General features: G+C 47.8%; 1 protein-coding gene and 1 pseudogene across 1 annotated transcript in view; one reads left to right on the top strand and one right to left on the bottom strand.

Moving 5' to 3' along the window:
- The window catches only part of TMEM121 (transmembrane protein 121), a 940,474-nt gene that overhangs the window by 847,522 nt on the left and 65,290 nt on the right, over positions 1-27,662 (top strand). The gene's annotated exons all lie outside the window — the stretch shown is intronic.
- Positions 26,141-27,662, bottom strand: part of LOC146799581 (uncharacterized) — a 42,337-nt pseudogene continuing 40,815 nt past the window's right edge.

Here is a 27,662-nt window from a genome sequence, read left to right as displayed (position 1 = left end):
CTTCTTGGTTGACACTGGTGCTACTCGCTCTACTGTGAGATCTGCAGTAGTTCCTAACTTACCCCTCTCGGGAAAATCAATTAAAGTTGTAGGAGTGGCGAACAGGAAAATGAATAATCCTTTGACTGCACCAATACCTGTGAGAATAGGGACCTTCCATGATCTTCACCAAATTTGTGGTATGCGACTCAAGTCCGGTCTGTCTGTTGGGTCATGATCTCCTGTGTAAATTGAACTGCACCATCTATTGCACACCCAAAGGAGTAGAGCTACAGACTAGTGATGATGATGCTACCTTTAAGGTGGTGAACCAGAATCTGTGTATAGAGGAATTTCCTATGTTAACAGTTGAGGAACTCCCACTCGACCTGAGGGACTCTGTCTCTTTGGACGTATGGGATTTCACAGGGGAAGAGATAGGACTGTTCAAAGGAGTTGAGCCAGTTAAGATCCATGTCAAACCTAATGCTGAACTTCCGAGAACACCTCAGTATAATCTGCGTGTGATAACCGAGATCGGATCCGAACTTATAAGAGACTGAATGAACTGTGAACTGTAAATAAATGTCTCAAAGAAGATAGCCTAGGTCCAAGAAAAATAAATTTGGGTTTTTTCCTGTAGAAGGAGAAAGAGGGCTAGGGAAATCTCTTCGGATTGTGTAAATAAGATCAGAGGAACTTAACTGTGAATGAATTTCCAGAACTTCAATTAACTTTGTTTGAACTTTGGAGCAGCAATTTGAGGTGGAAAGAAGAGACTTTTGTGTATCCTCTTGCTGAGCTGCACCAACAAATTGAAAATGGAATCTGGGAGATCGACCCGTAGGTCTAAATGGGTAATAGGTACATGTACTGTAGGAGTGATAATAGCAATAGTAGTAGTTGTTGATGTATCTATAATTCTTTCGCATGATACAGAAGTTGGGACATCCACACCTATTAATTCTAGCACAATAGCGGGTATTGTAGGAGCTGAAAAAGCTATGCTAGATCAAACTAGTCGAATGTTGCATGTAGATTTGTCTAGAGGAGATTATACGCTTAGTTCATATGCAAGGCTGCTATATGAGTACGTTAGTGCGATGGATGTGAGAGATTGTTACGTGTGTATGCAGTTGCCTGCATCTGTGGAGGAGGGCATCCGATATCATCATCTTCCCTTGACATATGGTATTACTTGTAGTTTATTACCAAGTATGTTTTATGACAAGGGTCACTATGGGTATTATTTTTCTAACTATGATGTAGTGCTTTCAGAAGTTCCAGCTTATAAGCATTTGAATAAGTACGATTATTAAAAACAAGAAGATAGAATAGGGAAATATTTCATACCTACTGTAACCCTAGATACAGCTTATGCACACCAACATAATTTAACATGTTCACTAACAGATGTAGAAAAGAAACGTATAGGTCAGGTAGAAGATAGGCATAGACAACTAATAGGGAACAGTTACAACAAGGGAGGTAAAGTTGAGTGGACCAAGGAGGAGTAAGCTCATAAGGCAAAAGGGAGTAGTGGTCCAATTGCGTTGGTATGATACGTGTTATGTGGCAGTGGTTTTTCCTAAGATCTATCAGGTAGAAGATTTGGACCATCTAGAGGGTGGATTACATTCTAGAGGGAAGCGAGGTGCTAGTGCAGGAGAAATTGTGGGAGATGTCTTTGGAGCTTTGATACCAGGTTTGGGAGTGGTGTTGAATGATGTCAAGATTAGGAAGTTGTCAACCATTGTGGACAAGTTGTCAGCAAATACAGCTCAGTCGTTGTTGCTTGTAGATGGAGAGATGATGTCGATAAGAGCTATGGTGATACAGAATTGCCTTGCTTTAGATGTTTTAATAGCAAAAGAGGGTAGAGTCTGTAAAATGCTGAAGGTCCAACAATGTTGTACTTATCTACCTGATAACAGCAAAGATCTGAATAGGTATATAAGCAACATTACTGAGATACACCATGAGGTGCATGACCTAGCCACAAAAGGAATTTGGGTAAAGATTGGAAAAGGATTTAGTAAGGTAGGGACTTGGTTTGCATCTCTAGGAAAGGAAATTCTCGGATACATCTTGAAACCCATCATTGTAGTGGTGATTTGTGTGATTCTGTTGTGGGTATTAGTTTGACGAAAAGTTTCTTTGTAATGAAATGCATTTTAGTTTAAATGTGCACCAAGATAAAGATTGCACGAAGAAATAATGAGAGCTGTTTAACGTGTATTAATTGTAGATGCTGTAGTGCAAAGCCTTATTAACTCAAGTGTATAATTTGATGCGTAAAGGCCTAAATGAAATGTTCACATTGGAATATGAAAGGCCTATTCGTTTATTCTTTTTTTTTTCTTCAAAAGCTTTATTGAAGAACACAGTCTGCCACAGCCGTCTTTCGCCTACAACCCCGCCGGGGCCGGCAGCAGTGCACATTAGGCATAGAGTATGACATTCTGCAGTTAACACATAGCAAGCCGCCTACAACCCATCAGGGCCGGCCGCGTCAGAACACATAATCATAACAACGCTAAGGCAATATGAAATTCAGCTCAGCACAATCATTGGCCCCACAGTGTACCAACCAGAAAACAAAAAAAGGAGTACAGCTAGGATTCCCATGCAGGGTTATGGCCCCCGCTGACCTGTAGTCACGTAGGTCCCCGGTGACGAGAGAGGGCAGCAGCCGCCCCGCGGCTCGTGCTCCGGAATAGGCGCCACTCGGCACACACATATCCATGTCAATTACACATTACAGTATCCAGGGGAACCCATGGGAGCGCCAGTAGTCCGTAAGTGCAGCAGAGTCCCGGCAGTAAGGATCCCGCACCCCTCCCCCGCGCCGAGCCTCAGGCGTCCCCAGCACTGGAACTATTCAGGACGTGGGGGCAGTGGCGTTATCCGGTGTCTGAGGGGTTTGAAGCAGGTACCTCCTTAGAGGGTCCCATATGTCTCTAGGTCTGGAGACGGTCGGCAAAAGTTCAGCATAGAGAGTGAGTTCTTCCAGCCAGCGTATCAGATCCTCCAGCCAGCTCTTGAACTTGGGGGCACGCCCTCTCCCCCATCTGCAGGCCACTTTACGCTTGGCCAGGAGAAGACAAAAAGAGCCGAATTTTCTATGAGGAGCCGGGATGCTCTCTGTGCATCCCAAGATACCCATTTGTGGGGTCGGCGGCAGGGGGGTGGCAATCATTTTCCCCACTGCGTCAAACACCAAGGTCCAGAAGGCGTGCACAGAGGGGCACGCCCATGCCAGATGCAACATTCCCGCCCCCTGGGCCCTACATCTGTCGCATCTAGTGTCCTCCCGAAGCCCAAACCGATGAAGCTTCACGGGGGTATAGTAGTAGCGCTGGAGGAACTTATAATGCGTGACACGGAGCCTGCTGCTAGCAGCCACCTGCTCTGTCTGTTTACAGCTGAACAGCCAGTCCCGATCAGTTAAGGGTTGTCCCAGCTCCTCCTCCCATCTACTGCGCGCGGCACACTGCGCGTATTCCGTCCCCGTGTATATCGATCGGTATAGGGTCGACACCAAGTGAGAAGCCGTCGTGGCCCGTAGCACTGCATGTAACTGGGGAGATGTCGTCGGTTCTAGCGGATAATCCGGTGTAATGGCCTGAACTCCAGCTCGGAGCCTGATGTACAGGAAGGTGTCCATTGTGGTGGGAGGAGGGTCATCACAGAGCTGTTGCAGCGTGATGAATCTGCCGTCTTTATACAGGTCCCCCCACGTATTGAGACCCCTATGTTGCTTCATTTTGATGAAAACTCCCTCCTGCAAAAGAGGCATGCGGGGTGGTACACCAGCGGGAGCAGCGGAGAGTACAGCATAGGTGCATCTGTCTGCTTTACAATCCACTCCCAGGCGCGCCCCGTGCACTCAACAGTATCGGGACTGCGTTCGCGATAGGAGATGTGTCTCCACAAAGCCCCAGCCAGCGGTACGGGGTCAGCGAGCCAGTGCTCCGTAGCCACATGCGCTGTGTATCGCGGGCCGCTCGTCCAGTAGTGCACGTAATGTGCCTGGGCGCACTGATAATACAATTCAAAATTAGGTAGGTCAAGGCCTCCTGCCGCATATGGACGAGCCAGAACGTCCCACCTGATACGGGCCTGCTTCCCTCCCCACACCAGCCACAGGAGTTCAGTGCGGAGGGTAGCGAAAAAGACTTTCCCCGGATGGTATGGGATATTTGTGAAATAGTAAAGCATTTTTGGTAGAATTACCATTTTGATCAGGGATATTCTGTCCGCAATGGACAGGGGCAGGGCGATCCACCTTGTGATAGTGTCTTTTAGTGCCTCTATTGCCCGGCCATAGTTGTCTCTCATGAGTTCCTCCCGATCAGCAGAGACTTGCACCCCTAGGTATTTTACAGTGGAGTCGCACCACTCCAATGGGAAGTCTGTGTGGAACCGCGACACGGCTGGGGTAAAGGGGAAGATCTGGGATTTAGCCCAGTTGATGTGGATACCCGAGAGCCCCCCAAACCTCACAAACTCTCTCAGAAGCGGATTTAAGTTATTCTGTGGGTCTTTTACATATAGAGTCACATCGTCAGCGTATAGCGAGATGAGGATGGGACGTAAGGGGCAGCTGAGCGCCTTGTCCCGATGATACTGCCGCACCCGCGCCGCCAATGGATCCATAGCCAGTGCGAATAACAGGGGTGACAACGGACACCCCTGTCTGGTACCTCGGGAGAGTGGTATGGTGTCAGAGGTGTGGCCGTTTATCAGTACCTTAGCCACTGGTGCGTTGTACAGCAGTCTAATCATAGCGGAGAAACCCACCGGGAACCCGATGTTGCGTAAGACCGCATGCAGATAGTCCCACTCAAGCGAATCGAACGCCTTAGTGGCGTCTAAGAAAATAGCAGCCAGGGGGAGGTGCGGGGCCACCTGATGCATGATAGAGAAGAGAGTACGCAAATTATGAGACGTTGCTGTCCCAGGGATAAATCCTGCCTGGTCCGGCAACACCAGCTTATCCATGAGGAGATTAAGTCGATTCGCTATCCTTTTAGTAAAAATGTTGATGTCCACGTCTATTAACGATAGAGGCCTATAGGAGTCGCACTGATGAGGGGGCTTCCCGGGTTTCAACAAAGATATGATAAGGGCCTCCCTCATTGTGGCAGGCATTATCTGCGCCTCCAGCGCCTCCGAGTATACCTCCAGCAACACCGGTGCGAGCTGGTCTGTATATAATTTGTAGAAGTCTACCGGAAGACCGTCAGACCCGGGCGCCTTCCCGGACGCTAACTGGGCAATTTATTCCTGAATCTCATCCAGCGTAAATGGGGCAGCTAAAAACTCACGTTGCCTCCCACTAAGATACCCTAAGGTGATATCTCCAAAGAAGGCCGAAAAATCCGTCGTGTTCACCCCTTTTGACGTGTACAGCGATTCGTAGAATGTCTTGAATGTACTCAATATCTCAAAGCCATCTCTGTGTCTATCCCCATGCGCATCCTCTATTTCCAGCACATAGTTGGTGTACCGTGGTCGTCTGATATCGCGGGCTAGTGCGCGCCCCGGCCTGCCTCCCTCTCCATAGCGTCTGGCGGTTACATATTTCCCTCTAAACCTTGCCTCTCGCTCAGCCGTGGAAATATAGTCAGAGATTGTGTCACGCAATTTAGCTCTCCCCTCACCCGAGTCCTCGCGCCAGACATCAGCCTCCAGTATTTTAAGTTGACCTTTGAGCAGGCGTAGACGCCGACGTATGTCTCTCAAGACCCCGAAGCTCTTTGCCCTACAGGTGCCTCTGATTGTGACCTTGAAGGCCTCCCATAGCGTGCCCGCTAGTGCTACCGTCCCCTTGTTGCGGGCTAAGAAGTCCACGATCTCCTCCTCTAGATCAGATTTAAAAACTTCATCAAGGAGTGCCTCAGGGACCAGTCGCCAGCTTTTGGGACTAGCAATCAGGTTCGGTATCTCCAATGTAAGACACACTGGGGTATGATCAGAGAACGTGCGTGCAAGGTGGTCCACCGCGCAGACCCAGTGGCACATCCCCCTAGAACCCAGCCAGTAATCCAGCCTTGACCAGGCCGCATGCACCGTCGAGTGGTATGTACCCTCCCTCACCGCCGGGTGAGTGTGTCGCCAGAGGTCAGTAAGTCCCTCGTGTGTGAGGAGCCCGGCCTTCGCCGCCTGACTACGAGTGTAGTGGTGCGGTAGCGCGCTGGACCTGTCCGTCTGGGGGTCGCTGACCGTGTTAAAATCTCCAGCCCATAGTACATGTGTGGCTCCCACTCCTGTGATCTGTCCCCAGAGTGAGTGTAAAAAATCGGGGTCATCTGTGTTGGGACCATAGCAGCTCACCATCACAACCGACTGCGTACCCACCGTGCCCCACAGCATACAGCTCCTCCCATCCCTACCTCCCTTCATTCCCACACATATAAACGGAGTGTTACGTTTTACGAGTATCACTGTGCCCCTGGAGTATGTGGAGTATGATGAGAATACTCGATCAGAGGCCCATTTGCTCCTAAATGTCGGATTGCCCCTAGGGTCCATGTGTGTTTCCTGTAGGAGCGCTATACTAATGTTGTGCCTATCGAGGTATGAAAGAATCTGGCGCCTCTTACGGGGGTCCCCTAGCCCTCTAACATTCCAGGTCAGTAATTTCAATTTGGTCAGCACGTGGGGAGCGTGTGTACCGCAATGTGCGTGCGCCGTGGGTTGACACACAGGGGTCCAACTCCTAGCGCCGGCCCTATCCCATGTGTAAAGGTACCATGTATTCCGAGTGTTACTACAGCTGTAGTTGTCTGAGCAGTTGCTGATTCCGTCCCCCCTCCCCGCCCCCCCAACATATTAACAACCCATGTACTCCGCCCCTACCCTCCCACAACAGCACCCCAACCGTGCCGGCATCAATATTCCCCCCCTCCTCCCAACTCCCTGACGACCGCAACCTGTGGGTCAACTGTACAACCATAACATTCCAACCCTGTAGGGGACTGCCCATGGCGGGGGCGCCTGTGGACCCAGATATCCCTCCCTTCACCCCTCCCCTGTGGTGGTCTAAAACCCGCCACCGAAGCAGGAGCCCAGAGAGGGAGTGTTGGGAGGGGGCCTGGCTATAACCCAATACTCGCACATTCCCCTTAGCTCATCGAATTCATATTTGGGTAGCGCTAGAGGACCATCCCATACCTTTGCTCTGAAGGACTGTACTCCGATGCCCCCCCCGCTCACATACCATGCAGAGTGGCAGTCCAATCATGTCCAGACATGAGTCCTCAGTGCCACCCCTCATCACCCTCTCACCTCAGGTCTCTGTGCCACTGCCAGTCCGGCAGCGGAGGCAATACTTATGCATGGGTGTGCAGATGGTCACTCTCCTCCCCGCATTTCAGTTGCAGGCGAAGGGGGACGCGAGTCGTCAGTATCCGCGGCATGGCTTGGTGAGCGGCGCCGCAGGGTCTTAAGGAACTCTTCCGCCTGTTGAGGATTTATGCACAAGATCGTGCGCTCCTGGTGCTTGATGCGCAACTTCGCGGGATACAGTACAGTGGCTGACTGATTACTAGCGCAACCTGTGTATAGCGCTTGTGCTTTTCGAGTGTTTTTGGAACCATTGGCCTCTGGCTTTTTTAAATCTTCCTCGTTTTGTATTTTATTTAAATATTGTTTGTATTACTCCCTGGTTTTATACGTTAGGCCCCCTGCTTGCACTATAAAACTGTATTACTCACCGCTGTTGGGCGGGTCCACCTCCCGGTCTCATTGAGGACGCTAGTCCGCCATCTTGGGAGTGCTACGTGTCGAGCGTGTAGTTTGGACGCTCTAGCTGTCCGTAGGGCGATAGACGCTTCAAAAGGGAGTCATGCTTTCGCGCAGCGGACTCGCGCAGCGGACTCGCCGGACTTCCGCCGGAGTTACGCCTGAGTTCAGCCCGTCTGCGCCCGTCCGTGCTGAGGACGGGCTGATGAGTGGGCTGGTCGCAGAGATCCCCCCCAATCCGCAACATACAGTGAGGAAATACTCATTAGGTGAGTTGCTTGTTCTGAAACCACTGCCCCGAGCATGCCACTGCGGTTTCTCCCCTGAGGACCTCAGACGCCTTTCTACATGCCGCTCGTGTGGGGTGGTGTTGTTTCCACCTAAGGCAGTTGGGAGGGTTCCTCCAAAGTCCTCAGTTGTGCGGATCACTACTCAATCTAGAAAGGGCCTGTTGATTAATGCCAGGTCGCTTATTAAGAATAATATTGCGTTCCATGAGTTTGTGGCGGATAGGCAACCGGATTGGGTATTTGTCACGGAAACATGGGCGAGCGATTCCTCTGGACATGACCTTATATTAGCAATTCCTGAGGGCTATATGATTTATAGACAGGACAGAGTGGGACGTAGAGGGGGAGGACTGGCAATTTTGTGTAGAACCCCACTCTCCTGTGCGACAAAAACTCTTTCTGAGCCCTCGGACTCCTTCGAGGCTATGTATTTCTGCATTTCGTCCTCTCCAACAGCCTCTTTTACTGGCATCCTTGTCTATCGACCCCCTGGTCCTAGAGCCAGTTTCTGCTCCGAGCTTTTTCGAATTCTAGAGCCATACTTCGGTAAATCGCAGCTTACTATTCTTGGGGACCTAAACTTCCATCTGGACGATCTGGGAGCAAGCGATACATCTCAGTTGATTGACTCTCTAGAAGCCTGTGAGTTTAGTCAGTTGGTGAAAAGCCCTACTCATCGAGCTGGCCATATATTAGACGGGGTTTTCACCAACGACTCTAGACTCTCAGCTGGCTGTCCTATTCCCCTGGCCTGGTCGGACCATCTGGCAGTACCCCTTGAATTTTCAATCTTGGTTGAAGAGCTCCGTAGCTGTGTCACCAGCAATAGAGGATGGAAAAGAAGCTATAAAAATATCACCACTGAAGCCCTTGCTCCTTTAATGAGAGGCTCTGGAGCTCCGCTTATGCGAGATGTATAGGAGGCTGCTCTGGAGCTTGCCGACTCCATTACCAGAGCGGTTGATGTGCTTGCTCCTGCCTCTTTGCGATATGTGGCTCGGCGGAAACCCTCAGCGCCCTGGTTCACAGAGTCTTTGAGACTCCTAAGACAAACCTGTAGAGCCAAGGAGAGGAAATGGCGTAAGTCATGGGATCCTTCTGACAGAGATGATCATAAACGGATGTTACGAACCTATAAAGTCAGTGTGATTAAAGAGAAACAGGACTATTTCTCGAATTTGACGGTCTCTCTTTCCTCGTCCAAAGAATTGTTTAAAATAGTTGACTCTTTATGTTCTCTCCAGACACCTGATCCAGTCGTGGATTCACAGGAATTATGTAACAACATCTCTGACTTCTTTTATAAGAAAATTTCGGACATTCATTTGGACTTAGAAACTCAGAGGAATCTGTTAGATGTTGGTTCCTCCCTTGATATTAAGGCCTCAGAATCCTGGAGGAAGGACCCAAATAAGTTCCTTACCCTTTTTCCGCCGCTTTCTCTTGAGGGTCTCAATGCCCTACTTGATCGAACTAAGTCTGCTTCTCCTGTGGACCCCTGCCCCTTAAAAGTTTTAAAGGAGTGCAGGGAGATCCTTTTGCCGCCATTGCTGGAAGTAATGAATGGGGCCCTGGCCCAGGGTATTTTCCCCTCTACCTGGAAAAAGGCCACTGTGAAGCCTCTTCTTAAAAAACCTTCCCTCGATCCTGGAGTATTGAAGAACTTTAGACCAATATCCTTGCTACCTGCTTCCGCCAAGATGCTTGAAGCCCACCTTAACCTTCATTTATCCACCTTTCTTGACTCCTCTGTGTTCCTTGATAGTTCTCAGCATGGATTCAGGAAATTTCACAGCACTAAATCTGCTCTGACTATGGTGGTTAATAATATTCGTTGTAGGGTTGATTGTGGTCAGACGACCATTCTGGTCCTACTGGATCTCACTGCAGCATTTGATACCCTGTCTCCCTCTATCTTAACATCTCGGTTGAGGGAGGCAGGGGTGGCTGGGTCGGCTCTAGGTCTCCTTGACTCTTTTTTACATCTTAGAGAGCAAAGAGTCATGCTCGGAGAGTTTCTCTCCCCTGTTAAATCGCTGCAATGTGGGGTGCCTCAAGGGTCGGCCCTAAGCCCAACATTATTCAACATCTATGTGGCCCCCCTTGCTAGATTAGTGAGATCCCAGGGGATGGAGGTGGTGTCATATGCCGACGACACACAAATCATGGTGTCACTAGCCCATTCTGTTAGTGTTTCGGCTTCTAGCTTTAGGTCTTGTATGCAGATGGTAGCAGAGTGGATGTTTCTAAACTCCTTAAAATTGAATGCCGACAAAACAGAGGTCCTGGTCTTTGGTAAAGACCAGGACATCTGGTCTAGTGACTGGTGGCCTTCATCTTTAGGAACTTGTCCTTCCCCTTCCAAGTCGGCTCGGAATCTCGGTGTCATCTTTGATACTTCATTGACTATGAATCTTCAGGTCAATAGGACGGTATCCACGTGTTGGGGGGTCATTATGACCCTTAGAAAAATTCTTAATTACCTCTCGCCACAGGCACGTAAGCAGACCGTGATCGCACTCGTTGGTTCTAGGCTGGATTATTGTAACGCATTATATGCGGAGATCAATAAACACCTTGTCCAGCGCCTTCAGGTTGTGCAGAATGCTGCCGCTAAATTTGTCTTGGCTCCCCCAAAAGACTCCTCTGCAACAGCTGCCAGGAAACATCTACACTGGCTCCCCATCCATTATAGGATTTCATTTAAACTCCTGTGCCATACATATAGAGCCCTTCTTGCTGGTCCCTCGGATGCTCTAGGGTCTTTGTTGTCCCGTTATATTCCCAGTAGATGTCTCCGCTCCTCGGATGCTAATCAATTGGCAGTCCCCCGAACCAAGAAGGTTAGATGGGGTAGCAGAGCTTTTTCCACCGTTGCTCCCCTACTGTGGAATTCTCTCCCTTTGGAGATTAAGTCCCTACCTTCCTTGGCTCTCTTTAGGAAAGCTCTTAAGACTTGGTACTTTATGAAGGCCTACCAGTAAGTTCCTCTTACCCACTACTCAGCATTTTTTGGTTAGGCGCCTTGACGCCCATTGGGCTTAGTAGCGCTATATAAGTCTATTTCATTCATTCATTCATTCATTCATTCACAGTAGGACGTATTCAATGCTGGCTTTGCGCAGTTTTTGTTTGACAGTTACAAATTTCCGTCTAGCCTCCTGAACTGCCATGGTGAAGTCCGGGAATATGGAGAACGCAGTGCCCTCAAATTGCAAATTTTGCTGCTCTCTCGCCCTCCTCAAAGCAACGTCCCGGTCTCTATAATTGAGTATGCGTGCCACAATAGTCCGAGGCAGCCCGCCCGGTGGCGGCCAAGGGCCAAGCGATCCATGGGCTCTCTCCACAATCAGATGGGACGAGAAGGCCTCCGCGCCAAACGTTGTTATGAGGAGTCTCTCTACATAGTCTTCCATCCGTCCGGTATTGGCACTCTCAGGAATCCCGGTAAGGCGTATATTGTTCCGGCGGCTATGGGCCTCCAAGTCCTCGTTCTTTGCCGCTATTACTTTCAGGAGGCGGTCCATCTGCGTTAGTTGTTTGCCCATAGTACCTGTGCGGTCCTTGTTATCAGAAATGCGCTGCTCAACTTCCATCAGCTGTTCATCGTGTTTATCGACCTTTAAGACGAGAAAGTCAAGCCTGTTATGCATCGCGTCCATTTTCCCCGATAGCCCATTCATACTCTGCTGCAGCATTTTCAGCATCTCTTTGACTTCATTGTCTGGACTTGCTGCCTGGCTGGTCGGCCGCTCCTGCCCCTGCTCGGGGGGCTCCTCCGCCGCCGAGCGGGTGCCCCCTTTCTTAGTTTCAAAGTGGAGCCGTTGTTGCCACCCGTCTGATTTCCCCATCCCGGCGGCCCGCGCCGGCTCGTCCGGGTATCTGATGTATCGTGGTCACTGCCCGTTGTTTGATGGCCTTCTCCCTCCCGAGCCCCGTAGTATAGCCGTTGACGCAGGACTCCGATCGCCGCGGGGCCAAGGAAGTCGCCGCAGGCCACTCCCCGTCGCCCCTCCTGAAACTATGGGGGTAAGTCGGCGTCCAAACGAGAGGGCAGCAGGCCTCATTCCGCAACCCAGGCCCCCGCCAGGGCCAGCAATCCATGGGGTGGCCGTGCAAGGCAGCCTCCCGCCAGTCCCGCGGTCCGCCTCCCGAGTGCCAGAGGCCCAGTGACTGACACCGCGTCTCACTCCCTCTGAGCGATGCAATTGTCCGGGCAGCGAAGGGGGGGGGGGGCGGCCCAAGCAATGCAGCGGCCATGGGGGGGACGTACGGAGCGTGTAGCGCCTCGAGATGTGCCTCCAGAGTCACGAATAGCCCCAGGGGAGGGGAGGGGTGCGCAAACAGGTCCGCAGACGCCATGATGGGGTTCGGCCAGGGTTTTACGGTGCCTCCAAGCGTGCTCCCAGAGTTAAGAGGTGCTCCGGAGAGGGGGAGCGCCCGGAGCCATGCAGTGGCTCTAGAGATGCTGCATATATGTTCTAGAGGGTCCGGGACACATGGCCAGCGGTACTCAGTGCCCTGGTGCGGGGGGGAGGGGGTGTGCCTATAAGTACTAAGTAGCAAGACGTGGGCGAAGATGCACCCCCCAAATCCACATCAGCATGGCACTCACCCCCTCCGATGGCAGACGGGATCCTCTGGATAGTCCTCAGGCTTCCCCCCAAAGGTCCAGAAGACTCCACACGCGGGGAGCATCCCCGCGACGCTATGGCGCATGAGGGAATCCGGAGAGAAGCCGGCAGAGCTCTCCAGGCCTAGCGCGGCGCCCCACCCGACCAACCAGGCCTCCGGACGTGTTGTTCAGGCGAGAGGCAGGCGGGGCTGGAGCAGCACCGCGCGCAGCTAGCCAATGCGCCGCGCTCCTTGACCGCCTCCGGCGATCCGTGGCCTCGGCCCTCGTGGGTGCCCCGGGCTCGCTTAGCGCCTGCACCCGGCCCGCCGCGCCAGGGAGATCAGCCGTCCAGCTCCCAGCCAAGCCGCAAGGGCTACCACGTCTCTGCTCCACGTCCGATTGGGCTGCAACTTGCACCGAGGGTGGCGGGTCCTCCACTTTACCCAGGCGTGTCGTCTTATCGCACGGGGACTGTGCGAATTGCGGATAATTATCGGATATTCAGACCAGGCTCCCAGAGCCTCACTACGGTGCGGCCATCTTGGTCTGGCGCCACCTAGCACCCCTATTCGTTTATTCTTACGTTGACCAAACTGTGAAGGCCCAAAAAGGTATTTTTCCCTGGTGTGCTCTCGCATTTAGAAGTAGTCAGCGAATTTCATGTGTATTCAAGGATGCTCTGTTCTCACATTTCAGTTGCAGGTGGAAAAAGCTGTCTTTGTTAGTTAGAACTAACGCCTTTTGTTTTAGGAGTTAGGCATGGAGGTGATGTGCAACATTGTATACGGAATATCGATAATTGGGAGCCGATGTTCTTTCTCGCTGAGGAGGCCTGAGAACCAAGGTCAAAGGTATCCACACGAAGAAGACAGTGGAAAACTACCTAGGAGAGGTGTCCGTTAGTAAGGTGATCTGTGGGTGTGTTCTAATTTTCACATTTTGTATTAGGGAAAGTGCCCCGAGGGAGGAGAATCAGAAGAAGAAGAAGAGGTAGAAGGAGACAGGATGAGTTAAGAGAAGGAGTCAGGGAATTGATTTGGGAAGAGTATCCTAGAACAAACTCTTTAACTTTAGCCATCTGAATTCCATTGTGAATGCGCTTATTAGGAAGTCTTCACAAGCTGACACCTTTTTACTGACCTTGCCTGGGAAATGCTAAGTAGGGATGTCACCTTAGAGATAGTGTAGGGATAGTCTAATGTTTTTTCCTTTTAGAGACTGATGAACTCTGACTTAAATGTTGGAGCAGTCCTTGCGTGTGTCCTATTTTTGGAGTTGTTTATTCTCTTCATGATCCACCGGAGCAGATTGATCCGTCAATTTGGCTTTGTATTAGTTCCTATGTATTTCTACAACCTCGTCTTGAGGTGCTTGTATATCCAGTTGTTTTTGGCTTTGTAATAAACCCCCTAAACAGAAGTTGGAGTCTGTGATCCTTGAGTCCTGATTGGTTTGGAAAGTGAAACTGTGATGTGTTATTTCTCACCTTTTCTCTTCTCAGCAGGTAAAAAGAGACATCGACCTGAGGTTCCATGTTAACTTTCCATAGTGGAACTCAGCCATATCAGAAATAACTTTAAACACACCCACTGCAGAGTTCCTTATGTGTCTAGACGTTTTCAAGCAACAATAAAAATGCCATGATAACGCTGGTGGATAATGTTCCTGCTGAAGGGAGATGGAGTTTTGTCTAGTGGCATTTTTGACTCACCATAAAGTAGCGAAGAGGGTCAATGTGCCTGCTGCAAAGAACCTGTCCCATGAGTATGAGAGAACTGCATTTTAAGTGGGTGGTTTAGTGGGTTACTGCTTTTGCCACACAGATCCTTTTCTCACTTGCATTTCATAGGTTACAATCCTAATATAGCACAGTGACCCATAAACTGTAATCAAGGAGGTGCATGCAAACTGCAAGGAGTAAGATAGGATGTTTTGTTTTTCACCAGTCTTTCATTATCCTAATATTGCAAAAAAAGGGTTAGTTTGGGTAGAAATGCATTCTTATTAGTAAATCCAAACTCAACCACTGTGGTACGTTTTAAATCCTGAATTTGTGCTTCTCTATACCAAACACTCTTCAAAGATACTGCCTACTAGAATGGATGTCATGTGACTCCTACACCTTGTAGTTCTCATATAATATTTCCTTTATACTTATTTACAGCCATATGGTTCATTGTCTTTATATAATGTGTGTGATATAAAGTACTTCAACACCTTGAACTGGTATGAGTAGCGCTTCAAAACAAATTAAATGCATGTGAGAGAGAGCAGCGGCACTATTGGAGGGTGGTAGTGAGGGAATCCATGTAGCAGGAAGTCATAGGAGAGGAGAGCACCAAAAAAGACTGTTGCATTGGGCTCCACCAGTGCTAAAGCCGGCACTGGTGAACATGGCATTGTGAACAGTTATTCATTCACACTAAACACCCTCGCAGTCTGCAGTTTGTTTTGTGGCTCAGCTGGACTAGGCAGAAGAGCTTCATATTCCCTCCCATCTTTTTATCCCTGACGCAGTTTACGGGCATGCACAATACACCATTCCATGTCTGTGTACCACACTGCAGTGTTAGTGGGAGCTGCAGGACTGTGGTTTTATTGTCCCTCTGAGGCAGAGAGTGATGTGAAACTGAAGTGAGGGTTGGGGAGGTGAGAGGAACAATGTGCATAAGAAAAACGGTGCTAAAGTCCCATCCAAGAGAAGGACCATACATTTGTACTGTGCTGCATGTGGTACATTCTCCTCAATTACATCTGCAATGAGGCATAAGGACATGACCAAATAAGAGGGCTCAAGTTCTCAAGGTAATGCCTGAGTAGCTCATCCAGTTCAGGTTTTTTACCTGCATTCTTGAACTTATAGTCCCAGAATTCTAAGTAAATATCTGGTCTTGAGAAGCTTCTCATGCATAGGTTGTGATTACTCATGGAAGCAAATTTAGTAATTGGTTTTACGCCCCACTCTCTTTAAAGTTCACCAGCCACCCCTGCCGGACTGACTGGCTTAGTAGTTCAAGCTTTGTATCAAAACCTATAGGTGTTTTCACAGATCTGCCCAAGTAATACTCAAATAACGTCCGCTTGATGCAAAGTGACAAAAAGAAGCAGAAAACACTCTTTTTATTGAGAAAAGGGCTCAGCACAAAATACTGTTTGCACTTGAAAGTAAATACCAACATGTAAGTTTGTGTCACTTTGTGACATCACAAATTGTTGGTAAGTCTGAGCCTATATTGTTCTCTGACACCCTTTAGAAAGAGGGCTCGTAATGTGAATGAATGTGCATAAAGAAAATACTTCTTCAACAGAAACAATGTCGATCATGGTAACTGATTTGTAGCACATAATATCAGTTTAAAATTATATTCTAAAGTTTCATATAGTTTGATATTTCATTAAAATTGATTTGAACATCAGTGCATGTTGGGAGAGAGGGGAAATACACTTTGTCACATTTTAACCAATATCGGCATCAGCAAAGCATTTCATTAACAAGTGAAATTTTTATATATATATATATATACACATACATGCATATCAAATTGGCACATATTTAAGCAAAATCCACACTAATTTCTTTAAATATAAAGACATCATTTCACCATTGGCACGGTGTGACTTCGAGTGGTAGAGACATATTGCGTCAAAGATCATAGCCAAGTGACTAAAAAAACAAATGTTACAGGGACGTTATAATTAGGTTCAGATATTCCATGCACAAAACCATACAAATTCATCTGTTATAGCTAGAGATATTTCAAGTAATTATAACGTTTGCCCTAAGGTAACTATAACTCACACCCCGCCAAGCAGTTTTCTCATCAATAGTTTTACTGCAAATGTTACAGTGATATTATCAATGATGTCATAGAAGATAACATGAGTGAAGTAATATCTGCGGTAATTAGCAGGGCATGGCGAGGGAGCAAGTTATAGTTACCTTAAGGCACGAGTTATAGTCATTTGAAATAACTCTTACTATAACAGCTGAATTTTTATGGGTTTGTGCGTGCAAAATCTGAACCTAACTAAAAAGTACCTGTAACCTTTGGCTTTTTAGTGAATATCTAAGGATTTTTACATTCTATTTCCTAACTATAACATCCCTGTAACCTTTGTTTTTTTCAGTGAATTTCTGCACTTTTTTTAGCATTAAGCAAAATGGCCATTGTAAATCACGATGGGGGGAGGTTGGATGTAGGGCCTGGCTTGGCATTGCACTGCCTCCACCCAAACCTGCTACTCCTGCCCCCTCCTCCTTGCCATCCATTGTCCAATCCCATGCCCCTGCTCCCTCATTACAGCCCTGTGTGGTCATTGTTCTTCTACTGCCCTTCCTGCCTGCCACAAACAGGTATCTTGCTGTCCCATCCACCTCCACCCTTCCGTCTGTTGTCTGAATCTATGCACCAGCCACCTCCCTCCTGCCCTTCATGGTCCGATGTGCTGCCACTGCCCTCCATTTAGCTTGCTTTCCCTGCCCACTCCCTCTGCCTTTCCTTGCCCAATTGTATGCCCCATCATACTCCTCCCTCTTATCCTCTGCGCTTAGCTTGCTGCCTCTACCTTCCTTCTCCAAACTCCAATGTCTGTGTCCTTGCCCCTAATCACTCCTTTTTCCTTACCATGTTCCATGGACCTGCCTCTGCCCCTCCTATCTACTTTGAATGTTCTGTTGAGCTGCCACTGTCCCTTCCATCTGCCTAGCATTGTCAGATGACTGCTGCCTGTCCCTGCCACCCCCACCCTGCCTGAGCAAGTTCCATGCCCCCATCCCCTCCCTCCTGTTCTCCATGGTTCGTTTTGCTGCCACTCCCTTCTGCCCTCCATGCTCTGTTGTGCTGCAACTTTTCCTCCTGCCTACCACATGTGGTCTGTTGTGAAGCCCCTTCTCCTGCCCTCTCTCACCTTTGTTCTACCCGTACCCATCCCTCCTGTACTTCATGGTCCTTTGTACATGCCCCTTTTTCCCTCCTTCTTCCCCACCATGGCTGTTGTTATTCCACTAGATTTCCTGCTTGCCATGCATGGCCTTCTGTGCTGCCACAGCCCCTCCTACCTGCCCTGTGTGGTCAGCTTGCTGCCCCTGACCCCCTCCCACCCAGCCACCTTCCCTCTGTTGACTGAGTGTATGCCATTACAGTGTCACTGTTGCCTTCCATGGTGTGTTGTGCTTCCAGTGCCCATCCCACCTTCCCTCCGTGGTCAGCTTGCTGCTCCAACCCTGCCTCCTTACCCCCAGCCCTCAGTTTTCCATGTGCAGGCCGCTATTAACTCCGTCATGCCCTTGCTCCCTCCCTCCTGCCCTTTATGGTCCGTTATGCTGCAACTGTCCCTAGTGTCTTCACCGGTATGGTCCTTTTTCTGGCCTCGCCTCTTTTTCCTTTGCTCTCTGTCGTCCATGTGCATGGCCCTGACCACTCCCTATTGCTTTCCATAGGCCATTGTGCTGCACTTCAGCCCAGCTTCCCCTGTGTGGTGTATTGTGCTGCTTCAACCCTTGACGCCTGCCCTGTAAGGTCTGTTATCCATTTCAGTGACCCTATCCTGTAAGAAAGCTACTTTGGGGGCCTCCGCAGGCTAAGGCCTGAGTGGCGTCTATGGTGCCCCCGTAAATCCTTGCACCGTGTGGCAGGCACCTTGAGGTGCCTGCTACAGGACGTAAGGATTTACTCAATCTCCCATTTCTCTGTGGGAGCTTGTGTTGGGCCAATTTCCAAACACAGCCCAAGCTCCCATAGGGAAATGGGAGTGTGTGACCGTACCATGTGCGGTTGCATCATAATAATGCGGTCGGGACCACCGACCGGAGGTCGGTTGGACCCAATTCCATGGCAATGTCAGTCGGAGGCAACTCCGCCAGACATCATAATCACGCCATTAATCTCCCCATGCCTAAAGCCCAAAAGGAATGTCTCCTTCTGTAATGTAACTGATGGTCATGTAAAGCACTCCAAAACCTTCAGATCAAGTCTGTGCTAAATAAAACTGCAGAAAACCAAAACAATGAAGTGTGTTGCACACTTCTATCATTTGTGTGTACTTGAGCTACATTTGGGTGATATTTGTGCTATATTTGGGCTCTTTTCTCTCTGGTGACCATCTATGGAGACTTATTTGTTATGATGCTCCCTAATCTCCTCATGTACTGCAGTGGGACATTTTTTGCATAAATTCAGAATGTTAGAACTCTAGTTTTCCATTGCAGGTCTTGATAGAGACTTGAGGTACACCAAAATATGAAATTGTTCTATTTAATATAAGGGGCTAGTGATGTGTATTTCAGTCACTTTTTAAAATTGTCAGTTGTTTTGTGCCGCCACACAAAACCATATATGAGAACACCTACTGTATATGGTAAGTACGAACCTGCAGGTTGGGCTGCTCCTATACATCAAACATTTCCTCACACCCACACTTGGGTTATATGCCATTTAAAATCTACCTGAGAAACAATATCCTGGGGTGTCTGATGAGATGCTTTGTTATCATTTGTTCACATATAGGACTTGGCTGCATGGCAGCAGCACAGTGTAACATCCACTCATTGAGGCTGCTGCCTGATATATTTATTTTTTTCAGAATGCACACTAGGTAATGTAAATTTGTTATTGTGGCTCAGCAGTGTTCCAGGCTGAGTGCAGCACAGTACAGTCACTAGTGTCATAAATAAAACGACATTAAATTGTTGGATGGTGGTGAGAGGAAAAGTATGCAAGGGCAATGCAGATGAAAGGCTTAAAGTTGTCAGAAAGATGAGGCTGGCCCCAAGAGAAAACAGCAGGTTATATTTCACCAGAGAGGAAGCTGAAATGGCTTTCCTTTAATGAGCGACAATATTTATTTTGAAAAATCAAAGCACTTCTCAAGTCTGAGAGGTTTCTCCTGGTACAGTGTTGTGTCCATAGTAAACTTGACAATATGCCATGAGGGAAAAGAAAACAGCTCAGTTATTATTAGGAAAAACATACTGAATAATTTGACACACATGCAACTGTTTGCATATCTCACACTAAATGTCTCGGCGCTTTGTTGAGGATGAGGGGAGGATTTGGCTTAATGGCTAGGGCGGTCAGCCTCAAATCTGGGGAAATGGGTTTGAGTCTCGGCAATGACGCTCAACATCCTGTGATTCTGGGAAAATAACGTAATCTACCCGTGCCTAACAAAAATGAATGTAATGTGTCCCTGTGTAACGCAACTGATGCTCCTGTAAAGCACTCTGATACTTGATAGTCAGGTCACGTTTTAACAGGATTTGGCTTTGGGAACCGCAGTTTCCAGTCAAAACTTTGAAGGTGGGCCATAAGGGTATCGTAAATACTTAAAGGGGCTGTGCATTAGAACATTATTTTAATGCCACTAGGATAAGGGTATACTAGCTCAGTAGGTTAAACGGCCGATCCACCTAGAACCCTCCTTATGTCAAACGTGATTTTCTTGCTTCATGCACTCTCTGTGTAAAACTCGGCCCTACCTTTTATGTACAACTAATTTCCAATGTAACCAGCTGCCACTGAGTAAACTGCTAATCACCAGGGAGTTAGCTGGCAGTCTGCTGCTACTGTTGAAAGTGTAGGTTTCAGTCTACATGTCAGAATGTTTTAATGAAATAGATGAGGAAGATATTTTAAAACTCACTTAAAAAGTTTCCTAACTTTTCTTTCTACAGCTCTAACCTTAATTTTTATGAAAAAATGAATCCCCTTATTTTGTTCCTTTCTAAATTAAATGTTTTAAGTTTTACCAGTTTGATTCAATCAAGATGACTTCAGGGGTTCCATACCTTTGTCATAAGTAAGACTTTAGCCCTCTAGTTGTTAGTTGGAGCACTCTGGGAGGCCGCAGTAGAACACAAGGGAATCAACTGACAGGCTGCTCCTGCTGGAAGTACATGTTTTACTGTGAATGTCAGACTTCATTCTCACATGGATGAGAAACAGTGTGAATTTACAGAATATATGCTCTCATTATAGCTTCCGGAGCACCTTCTATAACCTCTATGAGAAAATCATGAGAAAACCGTTTTCTCTCAAACATGATTCATGAAATCCCAGCAGAAAGTTTTTTTACAGGGTAAATTCACTTTAGCACCAAATGATCTATATTGTAACTAAAATCTGTTATCACCCTTTCTACGCTCTCCTTTTTGCGAACCTCAAAACCTGCTGTTCACTACAATGCATTTCAATGGGGTGCCACCATGTATATTAGTCTCAGGATGGCTGCCACCACTTTCTGGTTGAAGTACTAATAGCCAATCAGATCTCACCATGAGATCTGTGCTTAGTCTCCGCCCAGATATACAAATTTGGATTTCCTTTAATATCTCAAAATCTACTGAGCGGATTAACACCAAATAACAAAAACCGTGCTTTCAAGAACAAGAGCTACCTTCTGGCCAAATCTGGTGCAATTCTATTCAGGGGTTTGGGCTGCAGTCATGTCTTAAATCTCTATGGGAATTAACATGGAAAGCGCACTTTGTTTGGACCTCCCCTTTTTCCTCGCCCCCACTTAACAAATCACCCCGAAACTTTTATGCTCAAGAGGACCCAACAAGACACTTTTGAGGGAATTTTTCACGAAGGTCCATCAAACTGCGCCAAAGATATAGCCAAGTCAAAAAATGCTTTTCCAATGACTATAACTAACTACTGGCGATGAATATATACATGAATATAAATATAAATATGAAAATATATATATATATATATATATTTTTTTTTTTTTTTCACTGAAACTATAACTTACACCCCAGCAATGCACTGATTATGTCCTCACATATTACATCACTCATGACATGGTCAGTGACATCACTGATGACATCTCAAATGACATCATTGATGACATCATCCACAGTACCACTCACACCCCATAAAACCTCTTGTACGCCCACTTACACACACGTTCAACCACTGACATACCCATTCACAGACCTATACCAGTACTCACACACCCACTCAGTCCTCTATAGAACCACTTACACACCTACTCCCTCACTTCTACACCTACTTACACAACCATTCACTCACCCATACAATCAGTTACTCACCCATACAGCCATCCACATAGCCACACACTCACCCATACAGCTACTTCAACAAAGTCACACACTCACTCACTCACTCACCCAATCAGCCTCTCTCCACAGCCACTTACTCACCCATTGAAGCCCTTATACACTCACACAACCACTTAGATACCCATTCACATATCCATACATGCACTCACACATTCCTGTACTCATTCATACAGCCATTCACACAGACACTCACTGTCCAATACAGTTATTCACACACATAGTCACATAACAAAAAACACCTATTCAAACAGCCCCTCTTGCACCCTTACAGCCACTTACACACCCAGTCATTTACTAACACAGCCACTCAGACACCCATACAATCACTACACACCCACTTACCCACTGACAGAGCCACTTACACAGCCACTCACCCACCCATACATCCACTAACACACCCACTCACTCACCAATACAGCCACTCACACAGCATCTCACTCATTCAACAGCTGCTTACACAACCACTTATAAGCCCATACAGCCACTCACACACCGATACGCACAAGGATACATACAGTCACACAGCCACTCACATGATATATATTAAAAGTAATATCACTCATTAGTAGTACACCTAGTTTACTACTTTAAGTTTTGTAGTATATATGATTAGCAATCATGAACTCTTACAAAATACTTCCACTCACTGGATGGTGTCATCAGTGATGTCACTGACAATGTCATGAGTGATATAATATGTGAGGTCATAAGCAATGCATTGTGGGGGTGTAAGTTAACTGCAGAATTTCTCTGGTTTTGTACGAGTGAAATCTTTCCCTAACTATAACATCCCTGTTACCTTTGTTTTTTTCCAGTGCATTTCAGTGTTTTTAAATTCTATATGCTATCTATGAAGACCCTGTAACCTTTGTTTTTCTCAGTGAATTTCTAAGGTTTTTTAAAAGCGAACTCCTAAGTATAACGTCCCTGTAACTTTGTTTTTTTCAGGGAATTTTTCAGGTTTTTTAACTAGTAATCGCATTTGCAAAGTGGTGGAGAAAGAGGGCATGGCCTCCGTCCAGCTCTCAGGAATCCCGCTGTGTAGGACGTACAGGAGGTAGCAGGAGGGCTTCTTGGCCCCTAAGGTCCCTCAGGAATACAGTGGGCTTCATCCTCCAACCAGGAGTTCACCACGAGCGGAGCCACGTTTACAGAGTGGTGGAGAAACCAGGCATGGCCTCCAAAGACCTCTTAGCAATCCTGCTGTGTGGGACTTCCTGGTGGTAGCATGAGGGGTAGTTGGCCCTCAAGGACATCGTTGGGGGCCAACTACCCCTCCTATTACCTCCAGTAAGTCCCACACAGCAGGATTGCTGGGCGGTTGTCAGATGCCACGCCACCTTCTCCACCACGTGGCACTACTAGTAGGGGGATGAAGTCCCCTTGACTCCAGAGGATCTTTGGGGGCTAACTACCCCTCCTGTTAACTCTAGTGTGTCCTACACAGTGGGTTTGCTGAGAGGTGTTCAGTGGCCATGGCCCGTTCTCCAACACTCTGCAAATGCACCTTCTGGCATACTACTATGTGGGGGATATCTTGAGAGTCCTTGGGGGCCAACTACCTCTCTTGCCACCTCCAGTAATACTGACACAGCTAGATTGCTGAGAGGCTGTCAGAGACCATGCCCCCTTTCTCCACCACCCTGAAAACGTTCCTCCTGATGCGTTACTGGTTGGGGGAAGTAGTCCATTTTAGTCCTGAGGCCCTAAGGATTTAAGTGGAATTCATTCCCCAACCAGAAGCATGCCAGTAGGTATGTTTGCAGAGTGGTGAAGAAAGGGGGCATGGCCTTAAACTCCTCTCAGCAATCCCGCTCTCTGGGACTTACTGGAGGTAACAAAGGACTTGCTAGCCCCCAAAAACACTCAGCATTCAAGGGGATTTCTTTCTCCAACCACCATTGCGCCAAGAGGTGCATTTGCAGAGTGGAGGTGAAGGGTACATGGCCTTGAGTGACTTGCTGGAGTTTATTTTTTAATTAAATAGTTTTTTTTAGGAAAAGGGGGCTGCGTAGCCCCATTTACCTTAGCCGATTTTAGCTCCAGGGCTAGTCTTGTTTTTTTAAATGGGAAGGGGGGCCGATTATGGCCTGGGGACCCCATCCCCCAGGGCCTGGCCTTTTTCTTTGAATTTTTTTTTTTTTCATAAAGGAAGGAGGGCAGCATGGCTCCCCCTTCCCAGGGGCAATTTTGGCTCCGGGGATCCCATCCCCTGGGACCTGCCCTTTATTTTAGGTTTTTTTTTTAAATGGGAGAGGGGCTGAGCGGACCCACTCCTAAGGCCACTCTTGCCCTCGGGACCCGATTCCCTGGGGCTAGGCTTTTATTTATCTTTTTCTTTTTGTTTTAAAGGGTAGGAGGTCCTGCGTGGCCCCCCTCCCCGGGCCAATATTGCCCCATACCCCAGGGCATGATCACAGTGTTGAGGACTGCAGAGGGAGCTTCAAGGACCCCGTGGTCCCTACTGGCTCCCCGCCTCCTGCGGGAACTGGCATTACTGTTGGACAGAGGGAACTGCAAGCTGCAACTCCCTCTCTCCAAAACAATTCTGCTCTGCCTCATGGAAGTGAGAGCATTTTTACTGCTCTCCTTTCCATGAACAAGAGCAGGGCTTGCTATGGCTTCCCGCCAAGCCATAGCGAACTGCAAGATGTCGGTGGTGGGCACCCTGGGAAACTGATGATTTAGTATACCGTTGCACTGGGTAGGTGGTGGTCCCCGGGACTTTGGGGAGCCACGTGGCCCCCTGCATTTCAGTGAATTAGCCCTGGGGAGGTGGCGTCCCTGGGCTACGTAAGGGGGCTGGAACCCCCAGGCATTATTTTTAAGTATAGCCCTGGGGAGGTGGCGATCTCACCCTTAGGTTAGCATTCGAGCTGCCCTGTAACACTTTACCAATGTAACCTCCAATTGCGAAAAGATAGGAAGAGTAAGTTTGGTGTCTCTTGACTCCCAATTTAAAAACGTATCTTTAAGTGAAATTGGTTTTTAAATTGCAGTCACTTTCTACCAGGAGGAAAAGCTGGTGTGCTGCCAGGAGAGACTCCGCTTTGCTGCTTGCTTTGCTGTGTTGGCCTGCTGCCTCTTGCCTGTGAGTGAGAGGACTGGACTTGACTCTCTATATCCTGCATCTCTGAAGGATCTCCAGGGGTTTGTTGGGCTTACCTCCTGTTTCTGAAGTCTCAGGGATATCAAAGACTTCACCTGCACCTCTGTTGTGAGTCATGCTCTGCCAAGTGGTGCAAAATCCAGTCCTGGGCCCATAGGAGTGAGTGTTTGGTGCTGCAAACCAAGAAACCAATTCTTTGGCACAGAAGCGTTGTTCAGACCAGGGCATTCCCTGCGATATTGACGCATCCCCACTGCCTGCACCGAAACCGTGGTCACTGATCACTGAGTGTGCAACGCAACAACCTCAACTTATAACGGAGCCCCGACTTTGCCAACGCAGCGCTTCTGAATCACTGCTGCTGAGTGATTCATGGACAACGCATCACAGACATCTGCGATGCATCGGCCCCAAATCTGATGCATTCCTGGCCCTGCACCGCTTTACGCCAATGCATTGCCTACGGACCAGCGGTTCGACATTAACACCTCGGAACCGATGCACGTTGTCTTAACATCGACGCATCTATGACATTTCCCGACTTCGGAACTGGCAAATTGCCTGCGACATCAATGTATCACCTCCTTTTTTCAATGCATCATACCCGAGCATTGACACACCCAAGTTACTGTCAGTTGGTCTGCTTGGTTCCTCTATCCAGCCTGTGCTCCATCACAGTCGGACTGAAGTTTGGGAATTGCCTCGGTCAATCACGAACAGATAGCCCCAGTTAGAGCTATTGACTTCTAAGCACTCCATTATGATTTAATCTTGCAAAAATCCATATCTCGGCTTGTGTATGTTGGATTTTTATCATTTTGGTATTGCAATACTGGCTATTTCTTCAAACTAATGTGGAATACTTTTGTGGTGTTTTCACTGTGTTACTGTGTGTGTGCACAAATACTTTACACATTGCCTCTTTAATTTAGCCTGACTACTCTGTGCAAAGCTGCCAGAGGGTGAGCGCCTTTTAGACGGATAGTGTGTGCTACACTTACCATGACTAGGATTGCAGTTCTTGTTTGAACAGGGTGCATACCTCGTCCAACCCTAAGCCCAATTTCTAACATGTGTGATACTGTCTGTGACTGAATACCACCCACATTCCTTCTATCCTATTCAAGTCCTGGCCATTGCCTCCTTATTCGTCTCATTTGCTGCATTGTGCAGTTTTTCTGTGGCTCCCAAATTGTTTAGCTCATGTATGCCGTTCTGTGACTCATTGGCATGATAGGCATGACTCTTTTGAAAGTTTGAAAGTGGCATTAACTTTTCAGTAAGAAGGTGTGAGATCAGGAACCAATTGAATATCAATTCCTGGGACTGAAGTTTACTGAAGCTGTCTGTCTCAGGTCACTTAGGAACTCTGTAATGTAAAAGAATCAGACACAGAGATACAGGGACATGGTAGCAAGCAACGGAAGTCACCATGATTGTATGACGCGTGTGGCGTCTCACTGCACCAGTAAGACATCGATCAACAATGCAATGTCTATGCACATCCCCTATTGTATTTCTGACAACTCAATGGCAAAGTCAAATTAAATAAACATCTTGAAATCGGACATGTCTGCCTGGCATTTCAGTTCTAAGCTAAACCTATTGCTTTTGCTAAGGCTCCTGCAGTAGCTGTTATTGATATTAATGTGCTATATTTGTACATTTTTCGTAAGTTAAAAAAGATTCTAATGAGAATCTGAGCAAATAACATCGATACTGTATAACTCCACTACATCCTCCAAAAATTGGCTTCCAAGATCAGTCACACAGAAACCTATGTTTAAAAGATGGGCCCTACGTGCTCATGCCAAGCGAAGAGAACTGTCTGCCTGCAGAGAAGAGACTGAGAAATATGGGCGAAGATGTACTAAGGGGCTGATTTATGTTAGACTTGCGCCACTTTTACGCCGCCGTTGCGTCACTTTTGTGACGCAGCGGCGGCGTAAACCATGCGCCATGTTGCGCCTTATTTACAACGTGACGCATCTAGGGAGATGCGTCACGTTGTAAAGACCTGCGCTAAATTAAACCTGCGTCAGGTTTAATGTATGCAGGGTGGGCGTTCCATCGGAAAAAGCCTCGGAAAAGTGACGCAGTGAAATCTACAAGATTTCACTCAGTCACTTTTCCGACGCTGCTGCGTCAAAACCTTGCGCCTGCTTGAAGCAGGCGTAAGGCATGACGCAGCATGTTAGGTATGGACAGCCCCTAAACATTGCTGGAGTTGCGTTGTGCTTGTGACGCGACTCCAGCAATGCGCCGCCCTTACGCCATCAGATGCGTAACGCATCTGTTTATCCTTGCGCCACGATGCGCTGCATTGTAAATGCGCCGCATCTGTGGTGGCGCAAGGGTAAACTTGCGTGACGCATCTTTCCTGGCGCATCCCTGCTGATTTACAGGGATGCGCCAGGAAACATAAATCTGCCCCTAAGTCTTTGGGCCGTCAGACAGTGATGCAAAGCGACATATAGGTATTTATTTTTCAGTAGAGAAGGTGTTTTTTGATAGAAATGTGATTTTTCTCAACTCAAAAAGCCCGTTATTCTGCTTGTTGTTAATTTGCATCAAGTGCTCGTTACTCAGGGGGATCAGTGCACCCACCAATAGGTTATGGCATGAAGCTCAGTTCACTAAGATAGCCAGATCAGAATTTGCATTAACAAACTCCTCTTGAAGCAGGTGTTAACAAGGGCACATGTGGCCATTTGCATGTGTGCTGAAGTGTACAGCAAACATCCAATGCACGGGATCCCTGTGGGTTTGTCTAGGGATTGGAATTTGCTATATACATACTCTAGGTTCGACAGAGCATAGTGCGAGGCTGTGTGT

This window comes from Triturus cristatus, chromosome 9 (assembly GCF_964204655.1).
Source record: "Triturus cristatus chromosome 9, aTriCri1.1, whole genome shotgun sequence".
In the NCBI taxonomy this organism is placed as follows: Eukaryota; Metazoa; Chordata; class Amphibia; order Caudata; family Salamandridae; genus Triturus; species Triturus cristatus.
This window is presented reverse-complemented; position numbering and strand designations above follow the sequence as displayed.